This window comes from Cavia porcellus, unplaced genomic scaffold (assembly GCF_034190915.1).
Source record: "Cavia porcellus strain 051 isolate PalLab524CR breed Dunkin Hartley unplaced genomic scaffold, mCavPor4.1 scaffold_1, whole genome shotgun sequence".
In the NCBI taxonomy this organism is placed as follows: domain Eukaryota; kingdom Metazoa; phylum Chordata; class Mammalia; order Rodentia; family Caviidae; genus Cavia; species Cavia porcellus.
This window is the reverse complement of record NW_026947484.1, coordinates 33,312,294-33,327,883: the sequence shown is the minus strand read 5'-3', so window position 1 is coordinate 33,327,883 and position 15,590 is coordinate 33,312,294. Positions and strand designations below refer to the sequence as shown.

Below are 15,590 nucleotides of genomic sequence, written 5' to 3'. Positions count from 1 at the left end.
CTTTTTAGTAACTTCCAGACCGCTTAAAATGGATCAGCTAACGTCAGATCTGAATGATTTTAATTTTATCCAGAGGATATCTCATTCCCATATGCTACAGTAGGTACTTGAGGTAGCATAGGAAGTGAACAATTATTTGATATCTGCTACAGGCTGGGTATTCTAATACTTACTGGGAGAGTTACATGTCTGAATGAGGACTCATATCCATCTGATGAGATAGGTATTGCCACTCCCTTTTCATTTCCAAGGGCTAATGTTTCAAAGAGAGAAAGGGAAAATTATGTGAAACCATTTCCAATTCAGGTATTCTTACAAGCCAGGCTCCTTTTTTATTTTTAAACCAATAACTTTGGAAAAGACATTTCTGTACCTTAAGTAGTCACTTGAGATGCTTCTCAGAAACTCACTATGAGTGAGAAAAGATCTTAAGTTGAAAATGCACTGGTGGATCTGGGGATTTAGCTCAGCGGCGTAAGTTTGATCCCTGGTACTGATAAAAACGAAAAAGACAAAAAAAAAAAAAAAAAAAAAAAAAGAAAGAAAGAAAGAAAAGAAAAGAAAATGCACCTAATCTAGTGAACATTTTAGCAAGAGCATAAATGGAGTCCTAAGGTAAGACCATTGCAAGTGGCATGCCTTTTGTTTGGGTAATGTCTTGAGACCCAATTGCACCACAGTTGTGTCATTTTCCATGATGTATGTCACTAACAATGTATCTTCTGTCATTTACAACTATCTCATAAAGGTTACATGTAATATTATGCATAACATCACAGGAGACATATACTAAGCTTAAGAGAGGCATTCTTAAACTTATTCTGAGATAACATTATTAGACCATATAAACCTACATGCTCCCAGATACGTTTGAAAAGAGTTCCCAAAATTGGCTCATATGGAATGGCAGAATATTTATCCAGCATAATAGTATCTTGAGTAACTCCATATTTCATATTACATTACAGGATCAAGGAGAATCTGTAAACTGATTCCACCATTTTCAAAACTAGTAAGATTTTGGGTCAGTGGTGTTTATAAATTCCATGTGATGCCTTGATGATGGAGTACCTTGAATGTTCATTTTTATTAGGGTTGGTGCACACTTCCTTTATATATGGGAAATCGTATGGCTTACTATGTTGGTAAACAAAGAGATACGTAAATAAATTACTTACATTTTCTTTTGTTCAGTTACTGGTTATTAGATGCCAGGTGATGGGTAGTTAATAAGACAACATGGTCCCTGACCTGAGGGACCTCACAGACAAGTGAAGGAGACACTGAACACAATTATAATAGTATATAGTGATATATTAGAAATTAGGGTGATTTATAAGCATTAATGAAGACTTGATCTAGTTTAGGGTCCAGAAAAATATTTTTAAATGTTTTAATCCATTCTGACTGCTATAATGCAATACTGTGAAGTGAGTAGCTTATAAATAACAAAATTTGTTCCTCACATTCTGGAAGCTGGGAAGGCAAGATTCGGTGTCTGGTGTGGGGGTGGGAAGGTGGGTGTCCACTTTCTGGTTGAGAGTTGGCTTCCTTCTTTGATTTTACATCCTGGTATCACACTGGGGCCTTCATTCCATTCATGAAGGCTCCACATGGCACAGTCTCCCTGCAGCTGTGATTCCTGATACTCGGTGATAGGTTTTAACAACAAATTTTGAGAGAATGCAAACATTCAGACCATAGCAAGAAGAAAGTGGTATTTTGATTAGGGATAAGAAATGAAAACAGCAAGTTCTGACTAAAAATTTTGTGAGTTCTGAGGACTGAAAGTTACTCAGTGTGACGAGAAAGGAAAGTGAAATCTCAGTAGTAGGGAAGTAGACACAGGATAGACAGTTTTTCGAAGTCATGTTAAATGCTTAGAGTTGATTATAAGAGTAGTGAGAACTTATGGGAGGATTTTAGACTGAAGTACATTGATGACATGGTTTGTCTTTTATGAGGGTCACTCCAACAATGATTAAGTCTAAGTACTGAAGGAAGAAGAAATAGATTGGATAAGTGAAACAGTGACGGGGACGCTGGTTAGAGCACTGTTTCAGTAAATTTGTCAGAGGTGACTTAATTAGGGTGGCAGTAGAAAGGGAGAAAAGTGAATTTTAAGTGAGATTAAAGAGGCAAATTGACAGAATTTGGTCGTTGATTAGATGAAGCAAGGAAGTGAAACAGACCTGTGGATTAGTGGTTTGTGCTGCCTGAGTAGACACCGAAGGCCAGGAATACAGGGAAAAACAGAACAGGGAGAAAGGTAGAGAAGGAAATAAGTTTAGTTTTGAACATGTTGCATTGGAGAGTTCGTGTAATACCAAGTAAGTTTTTGACCATTAGACAGATAAATAAGTTCAAAGACCAGCAGATCTGAACTGGAGATAAAATTAAAGAGGCACCTAGTATGTGGATGCTAATTAAAGCTCTGCAAGTCCATAGACTGGGAAAAAAATAACAGGCCTATGACTCAGCTCCCAACGGAGCACCGACATTTAAAGGATCTTTTTGGAAGTGATGGTTTAAAGATAATATTAGATGAAATAGCGTACAAGCGTTTTTTTTAAGGGAAAAAAAAGCAAGCTTGTTAGTCTGAGTTTCTTTTCTTTCCAGAATAGATTTCCAGTCTACTTCCACCTCAAATGAAGTCATTCAAATTTCAAATCATGTAGTTAAATCGATTCTTGAGCAGAAATGATTTTTAAACATGTAATAAAAAAAAGGAAAATACAGCCAAAGCATCAAATTATCCATAGCTAAAAACTTTTTGAATTTAGCACACAATCAAAGCAACCGTGAAAAGCGGTGTTGCCAACATTCACATTTGGCCAAAGGACCTTGCTTCCTTTCCCTCTTTATACCTCTGACTTCCAATATCTTTTTCATTAAAAAAGTCCTTTAGAGATGTGGATCTTTGTATTCTCTCTCCCATCTTGATCTCACAGGTGTGTGGCAGAAACCAAGTATAAATGGCTCCCAACTTGTTCTTTTTAAACTGCTTTTACAGGGTCTTTGACTAAATGGCAAACCACTCTTCTTTTTCATGTGGACAAACTGATGGCCACAAAAATCTTGATTTTTGTGCGATTGCAGTGGAGTCCTCCCTCCTTCTCCAGCACATGGTGGACCTCTCCCTTATCCTGACATATCATCCAACTTTGTTTCTGTTTTCCCCTCTAGGGAAGATAATGTGGTTTACATTCTTTTAGAAGTTTTGGACACCAAGAATTTTGAGGTCAGCTCAACTGGGGAAGTGAAGGAAAGAATGTCAGCTAACCCAGCAGTGAAACCTCAGGAGTGTGCTCCTTAAAGGCCATTTTCTCTGCTTTTCTTTATTTCTCTTTCATATATTAACCACAAATAATCCACAGTCTTTAAGCCAGCCTCACAAGAAGCCACCAGCAAACGTTTAAAGCATCTCAACAAGGTTTCCAAGAAAGTCCTGAATAAAGTTGTCTTTGAATGATGAACAATTTAGTATCTTTTTTCTTTTTTATTTTACCTGCTGTCTTCTGTTGGTGTGAATTAACTGCAATTCCAAATTTAAGAAATCAGGAAATGTAGCAGAAGGAATGGCTGCATTTTTTTAAGATAGCTTGTTTTAATTGAATAAATGCATTGCTTCGTTAGACCGAGAAAGGTCAAGTAATGACAAACTGTGTGTCCAGCAGAGTAACTGGATATTAGTGTTTTTTATAGGCTACTCTCATTGAATATAGAGAAATATCTTTCTTGAAAATTAAAAAAAAATCCTAATATGTCTTTGTACTTAAGTCCTTTCAATTTGGCAAGAAGGAAAACAAAAACCCCATGAAATGGATTAACATTGAGAAAATTGTTACCAACAGATTTAGTGCTTTTGACGGTAAAAATCTGGGGACTCAGTGACCATTATATTAATACTCTCATTTGGATTTAGATGAAACTCACAAGCTTAATTACATATATGCATATATGTAAAAGTTCTTTTTTTATTTTGGAACTATTTTTGATAGTATACATTTAAGTTTCTGGGTTACATGTAAATGATCCAATGTTGATAATATTAGAAAGAGTAATAGGAGGTTTTGAATATCTCAAAAAGGGCTCTGCTCCTTATATACCTCATCTATCTTTCAAGGAATCTTTCCGTGTTCTATGTTACATGTTATACATGCTATAGAGATTTTCATGTGGTTATAGGTTTTGTCTGGGTGTATAAATTACTGTGAAGATAGTCAAGTATGGGAATAGACAAAAGGAAGGCAAAGTAATTCACTTCAAATCCAGAAAAATTTTACAATGCTGAAAAGTAAGTAGAAGCAGATGTTGTAAAGTTTAGAAAATCAAGACATTATTTTTCTTTTTCCATTGAATTTTAAAAAAAGATTATAAATAAGCTTTGAAGTAATACAAAATCCTCTGTTTGTTTTGCTGATAGCATCTTTTGTAAAAAAAAAAACTTATCAATGCATGTTTAAGTTATAAACTAAATGATATCTCAGTGTAGTGAAAGAACTGACTGTATCTGCTGATAAATTCAGTGCCGCAGTGCTGAAATTACTTAAAATGTCTGAGTTACTTAGCTCTCTACTTGATTAGATCTTTGAGGTTTAATGTTAAACAGCTTAAATATTTTGTGCTATAAGAACATAAATATGAAATTATAATATTTCATTATTTACATGTCCTATTCTTAACTTTGTTTTTCTTAGAGATTTTATTTTTCTCTCTAATAGAAGGATCTTGCTTTATTAGTCTTTTAATTACTCTGGAGAGAATGACAAAGTTTAAAAAATAAGACTATCCATACTGTATCTTTACCCATTCTTATTCCCTAAATCAGACTCAATGTGGTTTCTAAATATGAAGGCTATTTAAGATGAACATCTTTCTGCAGTTTTGTTTCTAAAAATTAATATCCAAAGAGTTCAAGGGAGATTTCATTGCCAGAGCAAGGTGTTTGCTAGCTCAGGGAGGAAAAGGATCTACTCTAGGGCAAGTGCCATCCTTACAAACTCCTGCTGTAAGCTCCTCCTCATCATCATGTGGAGTCACTGAATGTCTTCCAGCTGTTCAAGAATGTCCCAAGCTCACAATGACATCCATGCTGAGGATATTTTCAGGATCTAAGCCAATTCTGGAATTACTGCTGCTAAAATATGGAACAAGGGAAATTGGCTCATATCAACGGCATAAGCCATCATCTGTCTGTTATTATATTCATTCAGCTGAGTCACATATGACTCAATAATCAAATTACCACCCTATATATCTTAAATCTGTACATTCCCTCAACTATCATGTGGACATGGGAAAATGAAGATAATCTAGGATGTCATCTGTTTTGTTTCTTTTACATGTGTATTTTTTCTGCATACTTAGTAAAAGTTTATGTAAAAATTGAAAGCTATATAATATGGGATGTTAATGTCCTCAATGAATTCCCCCCGGGCACTTCTATACTGTTAACATTTTGGAGTGAATAAATTATTTCTTAATAATAAGTGGAATGTTCTATTAATACCATACTAATATATTTATGGCACTTTAAAATTAAGTGAAAAAGTTCCTGGATCTATTAATATAAAATTTCAAAGGCAAACAAAATTTAAATGAAGGAAAGAAAGCAATCTGTTTTTCTGTTATGTATGCCTCAAATTCTTCAAAAAGCATTTGAAATCACTTACAATAAAACCAAAGCCAGAGGAAGTATGACCAAGAGCCATTCAAAAAGTATAACCCCAGGAAAGAGGGGAGGAATATTTGGAAAACAGAGGACATGTTAAATCAAGAGGTGTTATTGGTGGAAAACATATCATTTGAAAAAAATACTGCATAAAGTTTCAAAACAATCTTCATAGTTTTTATTTGGGTGCAAAAAGAATCCAGTTTCTTTGAAAGGATTTGCATAGAAACCTTTATCAAGGGTTAAAAAATGACCTTCATAGAGGCCAGGTAATTGAGAATGCTGCTTTTAGGCAAGGGCAGTACCTCTCATGACTCTGTGTTTCCAAGACGTAGTATCATATTTTCCAATATTTTTGTTATAATAATGAATGAAGCAGTGAGTAACGAATATACTCCCTAGCAGTTTATAATGTAGATATGTTTCGTGAATTCCACCTATGATTTTTTCTTTGCATATGTAAAATTCTGATGGTTTTATGTATCAGTTAAAATAAATTTAATAAAAGAAATAAGTATAAGTTGCTATAAATAAAAAAGATATGAATAGGTACTGTAACCAAGAAGGTATGTGAAAGTTTAGAAAACACATGATAATATGCTCATACTATTATTAAGAAAATTTAAATTAAACTCACAAATATATATATATATATATATATATATATATATATATACGTAGTACAATGGCTATACGAAAAATGTCAGACATCAAGAGTCAGAGCGCTTATAGCAAAACTGGAGTCATGTAATTACCTTCCAATAATCCTACCTCTAAGCACATGAGCCTTCTGGGTCTTTTTTGATTCATACCCTAACATAAGGGTTCTTGAAGAGAGAGTGAGTGACATATATGATCCTATTGAATGTCAGAATTTCAGGCAGAATTTAACAGTGACAGGATGACAATATAAAATTGAGGTTAGTAGCAGATATCTGAAGAACAAGCACTCTTTGCTTGATACTAAAGAAGAGATACACATTGTAGCATTAGATGGCATCTTTCAGTGTAAAACATAATGTATTGGCTGGGTCTGATGGCTCACGCCTGTAATCCCAGCACTTGGGAGGCTTAGGTAGGAGGATTGCTGTGAGTTCAAGGTCAGCCTGTGCTACAAAGTAAGTTCAAGACTTGCCTGAACTGTATAATGAAACTGTCTCAAAAAGACAAAAATAAATAAATGAATAAATAGACATATAAACAAACCAGTGTATCAGTGTGCCATAGCTGATACACTGAAAGATATAGCTGAAAAGAGGTTAATGGGAGAAATATCCATGTAGTTGGACAGATTTAAGCAACTGACAAACAGGATGCAATACTTGGACTGAGACCAATGGGAAATCTTTACCACCTGTGGTCACAGATGAAGCATAGCTGGAGAGAATACTGCTTTTATAAGGTCTGATCTTATTGAGAGACGCAAAGCTCAAAATCATGTCTGGATAAGTAAGAAGGAACTGGAGAAATAGATACACAACCCTGTCTCACCTGCTGCATTTGAATTCTTATGGGTGCTTCTTATCCACTAAACCTGACTGAAAGGCAGAAGGCAAGTGGGAACACAGTTGATGAAGTCCTTAAGAATCAGCCTTCTGGAATAATGCCAGCTGAAAGGGTAGAGAGTGGGTCTGGGGGGACCTTCTTTAAGGATGTCTAGTATAACTGAGGATCCTGATTTCTAATTCTGTCAAGATGAAACTATCTCATTTTCATTCAACAATGGTGTAAGTTGTCTGTTACAAAATACAGAAAACATAGTTCCAGCCCCAGACAAGTAGCAAGTCTTTATGAACAGTATATTTTTAATTGTAGAATCATATGGCTTTTCATTTTAATAAATTTAGTTTGTTATTGTTGGTAATATCACAAAAAGCAGACAGTATTTGTGTTTGTGTATGAAATATTATGGAGTTAGAGTGAGGTCTTTCTTTTTTCCTTATTTTCTCAAGTAAGGTTTTACCTGGCCAACTTGGCCAGACATGAGTATTTCTTCTGGGGACACAGAGACTGGTTTTAGAGAGGATTGATGAGATCCTTTTTGGGCCTCTTTCTGGGGATTTTGTATCTCAGACACACACAAAAAGTTTTCTTTTATGTAAAAGAAGGACAGAAGGTTTTTTGACAATGTGTGCTAAGGGTACAGGAGTCTGGAGAAGTTATTAAGTTCCGTGGTAAATCAAGGAGAGTCAGAGGATGCTAGCTTGTGTTAGGACCACATAGACAGATTAGCATTTTATCTTGAAGTGGTGCCAGAGTGCCTGTGGCAGAACATTAAACCTGGGCACAAGACAAAAGAACATATTTGTTTGAGGAGTGAGGTGATAGAGAGCCTGTGAAGCATGGTCAGGCTAGAGTGGATGAACTTCAGAGATACCTTGTCCCATGGCCACTGAATTGCATAAATATGTGCAATTTACTAGTGTTGCTATTATTTTAGGAATTTAAAGATGATTTGTCTGATAGTGGTTGTGCTGTCTGTATATCATGCATAGGTGACTAAGGGGACTATTTCATAACCAGCTGAGGATTTGTAATCTTTGCATTAAGCTATATCCCCAGCTCTTTTAAAATTGTTGTTTTTTTGTTTTGTTTTTTTTAGACAGGGGTCCACTAAGTTGCTAAATTGCCCAGGCTGGGCTAGAATTTGTGGTCCTCCTGCCTGAGCATCCCAGAGTTGGGATTACAGGTGAGTGCCACCATACCCAGCTACCAATAGTTCTGTGAAGCCTACTAGATTATTTTCTGACTTTTTATTGAGTGGTATTACTAGAAATTGTTCTTAGTATTCTTTCTTTTTTGTTTATGGTCAACTAGAAGACTTACTTTAACTAAAACTTTGCCCACTATATACTTCTAAGTGTAGGGTGTTACCTAACAGTGATGGAATGTCTCAACATTTACTGATTAGAAGCTACCTCTGGAACGGAATGAAAATATCTGTAAATTAGAGAATGGGCTGGATCTCATTATTACATGATACACATTAATTTGCAGACAAAATCTGTACTTTCCACAACAAGTTCTGGATGACAAAGCGCTGTCAGAATATGAGATAAATGCAATGGAAACACTATCTCATAGCCTTCAAGATGTATCCTCCCTCAGGATCTCTGAAATCATGTTGTATTTGCCAATTTGCCAATGGGTAACTATGCCTTAAAACAAATTAATAGCAATTTCTTCTTTAGTGGCACATAGTAATGACAGTAGCATCTTAGAGTTGAAAAGACACAGAGTAGTTAAAAATATAACTAGATATTTCGTTAGTTTATCTTGAATAACCATTATGTACCTCTGGAACTACAATTCAAGAAAGCTGAAACCTAGTTAACTGCAATCTGACCTGAATATGTACCAAATAGATTTTGTCTCATTTTTCAACTACAGTTGATTTGTAATGATTACCAAAATACTATGTTAAGAAACATTCTGAAACTGCATTCTAGTTCAGGGCTGGTTCCATTTATAAGATCTTCAATGGGTGAGGGGATCTAAATATGGCTGAATGTGAGCCAAGCATTTTCCTCTTTCCTATAAAGTAATTGAACAAGAATTGTCTCTACACGTTTATGCTAAAAACATAATTGGAAATTGATAACTAATAACTTTACCCAACACTGCCTAGATCTCTGAAAAATAGTATCTGATGGGCACAGTGGTCTACTAATAACACTGATGTATCATATTCTACAGTAGGATTAATTTAGCATGTTTTTCCATTTTCATCAATACCATGTAAACATCTTTGCTCTGATCCTATGCTTGCCAAGAAACCTTCTGAGTTAGCTTTCAAGGGGATTTATGCCCTTGAAGGGCTGTTGGATATTTTATAAATGAGTAATCCCTTTGGAACCCTGGTTTAAAGTGAGTACAAATGGACAAATACCCTCGTATAGCTCCCTTTTCCTTTCAGTATGGCCTCTGTACTTTAACTTGTCTCCCAAAGTTATTTGAAAATTACGTTTTCAAATAATAGCAGTTTTCCAGGGCCCAGGAACACTGAAGTGGCAACTTGTCCCATGAGGAAGACAGCCCGAGACTGAGAGGAGGTGAATGTGACAAGGTCTTCTTGCTTCTCACCTCCACACCCTGTCTTCACTGACAAGCACCTTCCTGATTCTGGTATATGTGGTGATTCCACAAGTATCTTAATCATTTCCAGGCTTGCTTCGAAATAGTTTTAGAATAAACAGTCTCTCTTTGTACCTCATTATGCCTTGCACCAGGAACATGGTGTACAATCCTGGTTAGCAATCCTCAATGAAGACTTGATTAAAGTGAGAGGGTCCAGAGAAAGTTAATTAACATAAGCAGAAAATAGGCTCCTGGATTAATTAATGTGCTTCAATTGGCAAATTAATTCATTAAATTTGTTTTCTGAAAGCTGTTTGAAAAGCAGGGGCTATATGAAAGGAAGAAGACTGAGGAAGGAATATGAATAAAATCTATAAAATTATGAAAACTGTTTTATTCTTTATTCAGCCCTGATATGCTAAGACTTAGGGTACTCTCAGAAGGTTAAATTGAGGTTTACAATGAATAGAAACTTGTGCAATGCATTATTCCAGGATGTGGTACAGATTGAAAACATACATAGATTTATTAAAAGTTTAGATAAGCTCATGGATGACAGATTGGAAAAGCAGTGACATTTTGGTGTGTATGCGCCTGACTCTTAAAGGGAATCAGACCTTCTCTGCTATTGTAAATCCTTTGTTGTGCCGATCTAAAAAAGTGACTGGACACGCGCAGGGTATATGTTAGTCCATTGCCAAAACTGAAGAGAAAACTGGATCTATTGAATGATTTGGATTCCAAAGATGTGTATAAAATAACTGACCATGAATGCTGGTCCACTGGCATGGTGAAGCTCTGGGCAGGGTGTACCTTACCCAGCAGGCCCATCTAAACTTTGTGACCAGAGGAGCCTTAACAGTAATGTGCATGTGTTGAGCACAGGCAGAATCAGAGTGTATAGCTCTCTCTTTCATAGACCACCATGTTACTTGTGTCAAGTTTTTTTTTGTGTGTGCAAAGTACCCAGTTTTGTCTGCAAATTAATGTGTAATAAATGAGACCCAGCCATATACATAAAAAACAGAAATAAAAGTTTCTTTTAAATTATATCCTTTTAAAATGTTCCTGGAAAAGGGCCTCTATTCTTTTATTTAAAGCAAAACTGGAAATGTGGTAGAAATAGTTTCATAGTAATTTTTTTTACAAATAAATTTTATTGGCATTCTTTGTTGTCTCTCCCAGTATGAATTAGTTCCTTGCATGATTTACTTCTGTTTTCAACGAACAAGACTGAAACTAATTTAAATTAAAACAGCCTGCAACTCTATTAGGATGCATGTGGCGCTGTTTCTTACCTCCTATCTTCACTGATGATAATAATTTACTTTTTTCTTTCACCAATATGTTGGCATGTTTTTAAAGGACATCTCCACATGTGTTCACAAACATATTTGTACACACATGAGGAATAGAAACATAAAATTATGAGAAACATAATCTATTATTACCACAGAAACTCTGCAATATATCACAGCCAAATTATGCTTAGTTCTTTCTCACATGAGATAGATAATTCAGATAGATGCTCTTAAAAGTCATACCCCCTGTATCATTGAATATAATAATTAGTGTATGCTAATTTGCTGATACTACATTTTAATGCACTGAATCATAAAATAGTGTACCTTACTATTTTGGGAGAAATACAATTTCATTATTTAGCTTATAAGTTTTGGGAAAAATACAATATAAGGTTATACTTACACATCCTTTTCTGCCATAATATTTCCTCGTGATTTTCCTTATATATGTTCCACAGGATGTACACATCAGATATTAATAAGAAATCAGTGCCTGTACTATGCATTCTTCAATGGAGCAGTACCTATTTTAGCTAACCATAAAAGAAATTACACAGAATTACCAACATTGGGCAATATTTTCCCATGTATGTGGCTAAAATAATTTTAATTCATTAACACAATTGAAGGACAACTACATTTTGATACCAAGTGATTTCCATGAAGCTATGTGATATAATCACCCTAAATGTATTAATATCAAAAAATACAACCAAAATTGAGATGGAATAACGTGTATAACTCTAAAATATCCATTTGGTGAATATCTGCTCTAAGTAAAATCATCATATCTGGGAGTCCTAGATACATATGAATTGCCAAAACTGAATCGAGAGGATATAAAAATTCTAAATAAACCAATAAATCAGTCAATGAAATTGAAGATGTAGTAGAAAACTTACCAACAAGTAAAATCTGAGGTCCTGATTGTTTCACTGCTGAATTTTAGAGAAGATCTAAAGAAAGAAATTTAGAGAAGATCTAAAGCCACTAATGCTGAAATTCTTTAATGAAATTGAAAGAGAACTAGTACTCCCAGATTGATTCCTGGAAGCAAGTATTACTTGTTACCAAAAGCAAAGAAGCACCGAACCAAAAAAAAACAACAAAACAAAACAAACAAACAAACAAAAACCTACAGAGCAACCTTCTAATGAACACAGATACAAAAATCCTCAATAAGAGAGTAGCAAACAGAATGCAGCAAATCACCAAGAAGATTATACACCAGGAGCAAGTAGTATTCATGCCAGGGATGCAGAGATAGATTCACATATGCAAATCAATAAGTGATATTAACAGAGACAAGGACAAAGAAAACATGGTTATCTCTATCCAACACTCATTCATGACAAAAACATTACAGGAAATTAGAATAGATGGTCTCTACCTCAATCTGACAAAAGCCCTCTATGACAGATTAACAGCCAACATCATACTAACTGGACAAAAACTGAAAACTTTCATTCCAACATCAGGAATAAGACAAGGATATCCACTATCACCTCTCCTATTCAATCTAGTCCTGGAAACATTAGCCAGAGCAATTAGACATGAGAAAGAAAGAAAATGAATAAGGATAAGAAAAGAAGATGCTGTCATTATTTTCAGATGATATAGTACTCTATATGAAAGGCCCCAAAATCTCCACTAAAAGACTTGTATATTTAATAACCAAATTCAGTAGTGTAGCTGGACACACTTCATAACATCTATTGTAGTTTTTAGTCCTTATTTACTCTTTCAGTTTCTCATATCAAGGAGACAATGCCTGTTTTTAAGATAAAATGGAAACAAAGCATTGTAAATAGGGAAAGAGGAGTTGGGAGGAGAGGGGATTAGGAAAAAGGAATCACAATATGTCATGTATGGTTATAAATTCCCTATGGTGAATATTATCATGTGTATCTAAAATGTATTAATAAACTTTAAAAAAAGATAAAATAAAAAATTTCAGTACTGTCAAAAGGGAGATCAAAGATGATATGAAAAATGGACAAATATTGCTTACTTATAAATCAACATAGTGAAAATGGCCACACTCCCAAAATTGTTATACAGATTTAATAAAATCCCAAACAAAATATCAACAACCTACCTCATATAACAGAACTAGAGAAAACATTCCTGAAATTCATTTAGAACCAGAACAATCCTAAAATAATAAAAACAATCATAGGCAACAAATCAAGACAGAGGACATTCCAATCCCTGATGAAATTATACAAGAAAGTTACGGTGATAAAATCAATATGTTAAGGGCAAAATAATATTAATAACAACTATTAAAAAAGAAACATTAAATCTACTAGAAGAAAAAATAGGTAGAGGACATAGGTGTAGGCAAAGATTCCATGGACAAACCCCCAATTGCATGGGAAATACTATAAAGTATCAACAATTAGGATCTCATCCTAGTAAAAAAACTTCTACACAGCAAACAAAAAAAATCACCAACAGTGTGCAAAGGCAACCAACAGCGGAAAATTTTTAGCCGTTTTCCCTTAGACAGTGGACTAATATCTAGAACATATAAAAAATTAAAACCCTTCAAATTTGAAGACCCAGCCCCAAGTTGGCATCTGAGATGAACACACACTTCTCAGATGAAGAAATACAAATGTCAAATAAATGTACAAAAAGATGTTCAGCATTTCGGATCACTCAAGAGATGTGAATTAAAACTACGGTGAGAATCCATCTCCAAAAGAATGGCTGCCATCAAGAAATCAATAACATGCTTGTGGGGCTCTAGTGAAAGAGGAGCCCTTCTTCACTGTGATGGGAGTGTAGACTGGTGTACTCACTGAGCAATATTAGAAGTCTCATTTGACCCAGCTATTTCTTTTCTGGGTATCTTCCTAGGAGAATTAAAAGCATCAAATATGTGCACCCATAACAGCTAAATCTTGGAAACAACCCAAATGCTCATCAACTGAGGAACGGATAAAAAAGATATTTTAATACAGTGGAGTACTAGTTAGCCATAAAGAATGCTACACTTGAGACATTTGTAGGTAAATGGATACCCCTTGAGACCATACTCTTCAGTGAAATAAATTGGACACACATGTAAATATAGAATTATCTCCCTGGTGAGACATTGTCAGTGAGAAACTGAAAGAGTAAGTAAGGACTAAATGTACAATAGATATTGTGAAATAAGACATTTTTCAAAAGAAAACAGGAACAAAGGTGGGGAGAGGGAAGAAGGAAGGAATTAAGGGAAAAAGAAAAAATGATAAGAGAAGGATAAAATGGAAACAAAGCTTTGTTTATGAGCGGAAGAGGAATTGAAGAGAGGAGGTAGCTGGGGAAAAAAGAGGAATCAAGATATATCATATAATCATAAATCTCCCATGATGAATATGATCATTATGTGTATCTAAATTGTACCAATAATTTATTTAAAAAATCATCACTTCTGAAATTGTTAGAGTGCTTTTACAATGTAAGGGACACTTTAATTATATTGTTTCACTTAAAAACAACTCTCAGTGAATTATTGCCCCCACTTTATAGATAAGCAAAGTGGCTGTAGTGGAGACGGAAGGCATTTTAATCAACATCACACACACACAAATCCCCTTCTTTTCCTTAGGCTTCTTTCGTCAGAGGGCTCTTCCCCTGGCCTCAAATTCTTCCACGGTTCCCAGGTGCCTGTATCTTCGTACCTGTAATGTGCTGACTTATGAAGTCTTTCTTGTCTCTCCCTTCCCTGCTCATCCTAGGGTTTAACAAACTTTCTCAGTAATGGTTAAGAAAACATATTTTAGATTTTATGTGCCATCCGTCTTTGCCACAGTCACCCATCTCTGTTGTCACATGAAAGCATTTGGAGCTAGTTCAGAAGATGATACATGCATTGTAGTGTTCCAATAAGACTTTCTTTTACAAAAACACAATGCGGGCCTTATTTGAGCAGCGGGCCACGAGTTGCTGCTCTCTAGTTTTATAACTCAGTCCCTTGAAATATCAGAAGTTCTACTTATCCTTTATATGTATTAAATAAATATATTTATTAATTAAATAATACTTATTAAGTAATTATTAATAATTTATTTATACATGGAATATATTTATAAATAAATAAATTTATCTTTATCCAAAACATTTTCTTTTCTGATAGGTTTTACATTTGGTCAAGTTTCAAGACTACTTCCCTGCTTCCCAATGGACATCTGACTGCTGACAATTCTCTGTGTCACTCTTTTCTATCTCTCCATTCTTCATTGGTAAAACTGTATCTTTCTTAAGTGATGATATTATCTGACTTTTTCATTATATTATCTACCTTATCCTGTATAGGAACTAATTAGTAGTTTGTGGGGTAGCACTTTAAGGTCATGCAAACATCCTGCCTCTTGTAAAAATCTCCCTTTGGAGTTAACATTTATTGGTGATTATTGCCTGTTCCAATCTTTACTAAAATTTTTGTGAGGCCCATTCATTTTAAATCAGTTTTAATTTTCAATTCTAAAGATTTGTTCGATTCTTTTCAAATTGTCTAGGAGACATTTTGATATTTCCTTTTT

General features: G+C 34.8%; 1 protein-coding gene across 2 annotated transcripts in view; it reads left to right on the top strand.

Moving 5' to 3' along the window:
• Slc25a21 (solute carrier family 25 member 21) overlaps positions 1–15,590 on the top strand; it is a 464,613-nt gene that overhangs the window by 72,888 nt on the left and 376,135 nt on the right. Inside the window, exon 2 of one of the 2 annotated variants that reach the window (XM_063230688.1) lies at positions 8,277–8,363. The exons of the other annotated variant lie outside the window; for it this stretch is intronic. The gene's annotated coding sequence lies outside the window, so the exon portion shown is untranslated. The remainder of the gene's footprint in view (positions 1–8,276; positions 8,364–15,590) is intronic. 2 annotated transcript variants of the gene reach the window in all.